General features: G+C 41.2%; 1 non-coding gene across 1 annotated transcript; it reads right to left on the minus strand.

The window, feature by feature from the left end:
- Positions 1-1,778: 1,778 nt before the first annotated feature.
- LOC127116625 (small nucleolar RNA R71) lies at positions 1,779-1,885 on the minus strand. Its single transcript, XR_007801437.1, has one exon. It is a non-coding gene; the product is annotated as a small nucleolar RNA R71 (small nucleolar RNA).
- Between the last annotated feature and the right edge of the window lie 319 nt (positions 1,886-2,204).

Here is a 2,204-nt window from a genome sequence, read left to right on the forward strand (position 1 = left end):
TAAAACCATTCTGCTTTAAGTTGTATGGCTATCCTAGTCCTTCTCATCATCAACCTAGACCCAAACACCACATCCCTGTCAACAGAAAACAATAGGTTCCTAGGACTGGTGCTACTAACCTGATAGCTCACACTTCCTTCAGAATTTCAGCCAAAGACTGGTATTTTGACAGTGGATGCTCCAGACACATGACTGGAAGCAAAAACCTGCTAATTGACCTTCATTCTCATGCCACCATCTATGTAACCTTTGGTGATGGAGAAAAGGGTCAAATCAAGGGGATTAGAAAGCTAAACTGCCTTGGAGTCCCTAACCTTGACAATGTGCTACTTGTTAAAGGACTGACTCCAAACCTAATCAGCATCAGTCAACTATGTGACCAAGGTCTAAATGTAAACTTCACAAAAACTAAATGTCTGATTACTAATAAAGAAAATGAAGTGATCATGAAAGGAGTCAGGTCTAAGGACAACTGCTATATGTGGAGTTCTCAAGAAACTGATTATTCATCAATGTGTACTCTAGCCAAAGAAGAAGAAGTGAAGCTATGGCATCAAAAATTAGGCCATCTGCATCTTAAAGGAATGAAGAGGATTATATCTGTTGAAGCTGTCAGAGGAACTCCAAACTTAAAAATTGATGAAGGAAGAATTTGTGGGGAGTGTCAGATTGGAGAACAGACAAAGATGTCACATCAGAAGCTCAGACATGACACCACTTCCAGAGTGCTGGAACTTCTCCACATGGACTTGATGGGATCTATGCAGGTGGAAAGGCTTGGTGGGAAAAAGTATGCTTATGTAGTGGTGGATGACTTCTCCAGATACACCTGGGTCAATTTTATCAGGGAAAAATCTGATGTATTTGAGGTATTCAAAGATCTTTGCCTAATTACGACGAACTACATACCGATATCCGCGTTATTTGATATTTAATCTAGATCCAATTTTAGTTTTACTTTTCCCCCTAATCATCAAAGTATCATCCGCCTTAGCTTTACGAAGTAACCTTAGAAAAACGGTATATCGATTCATAAGTCCCTGTGGGATCAATATCTTTTAAAACTACGCGATTAGACTGTGCACTTGCAGTTAATACCCCAATAGACTTATAAAGTCGCGATCAAGTTTTTGGCGCCGTTGTCGGGGACTTTTATTTAGTCGATATCGTAACTCTTCTGTTACGCTGTAGAGACTAAGGCAATTTTTATTTTTCCTTGTCTTTCGTTGATTTGTATGTCACACACTCGCTCACAAGGCGAACCGTACTACTTACGAATCAACGAAGTTGAACGATATCTCCGAGTCTTACGACGAATTCGAGAGTATCGTGCTGCAAACAATCTCCCTCCAAACGAAATTCCTGATCTCAAAAATCTTCTTCCTTCGCCGATACCCGAGATGGCAGAACCAGCTCGTGCTCTTCGAGATTACGCCGCTCCATCGCAAGATGAGCCGTATTCGAGTATTGCTCCACCCGCAATCGAAGCAAACAACTTCGAACTTAAACCTTCACTGTTACAAGCAGTGCAACAGAATCAATTCTCTGGAAATCCTACCGAGGATCCAAACCTTCATTTATCCGTATTTGTCCAATACGCTGATACTGTTAAAGCTAATGGTGTCACTTCAGAGGCAATTCGACTTCGTCTCTTTCCTTTCTCGTTAAGAGATAAAGCTAGAAGATGGCTTCAGTCTCTTCCTTCCAACTCAGTCACCACATGGAACGAGTTGAAGAAAGTCTTTCTTTCCCGATATTTTCCTCCAAGCAAAACAGCTATGTTGAGAGCCCAGATAAATTGATTTAAACAGAAAGATAACGAGTCTCTTTTCGAATCCTGGGAAAGATACAAAGACATGATGAGACTTTGCCCACACCATGGTTTAGAGGACTGGTTAGTAATTCATACCTTCTATAATGGTCTCTTGTACAACACAAGGTTAACAATAGACGCCGCCGCAGGTGGTGCGCTTATGGATAAACCTTATGCCGATGCTTATCAACTTATCGAAAGCATGGCCCAAAATCATTATCAGTGGGGAAGCGACCGAACAATGGTAGAAAAACCTCAAACGAAGAATGGCATGTACGAGATAAGTAGCCTTGATCATGTTAATGCAAAAGTGGATGCTCTTGCCCAGAAAATTGAAAATTTAAATGTATCACCTCCAGCCACCGTGGTTGCCGTGACTCAAAATTGCGAA

The sequence above is a fragment of the Lathyrus oleraceus genome, chromosome 1 (genome assembly GCF_024323335.1).
Source record: "Lathyrus oleraceus cultivar Zhongwan6 chromosome 1, CAAS_Psat_ZW6_1.0, whole genome shotgun sequence".
In the NCBI taxonomy this organism is placed as follows: domain Eukaryota; kingdom Viridiplantae; phylum Streptophyta; class Magnoliopsida; order Fabales; family Fabaceae; genus Lathyrus; species Lathyrus oleraceus.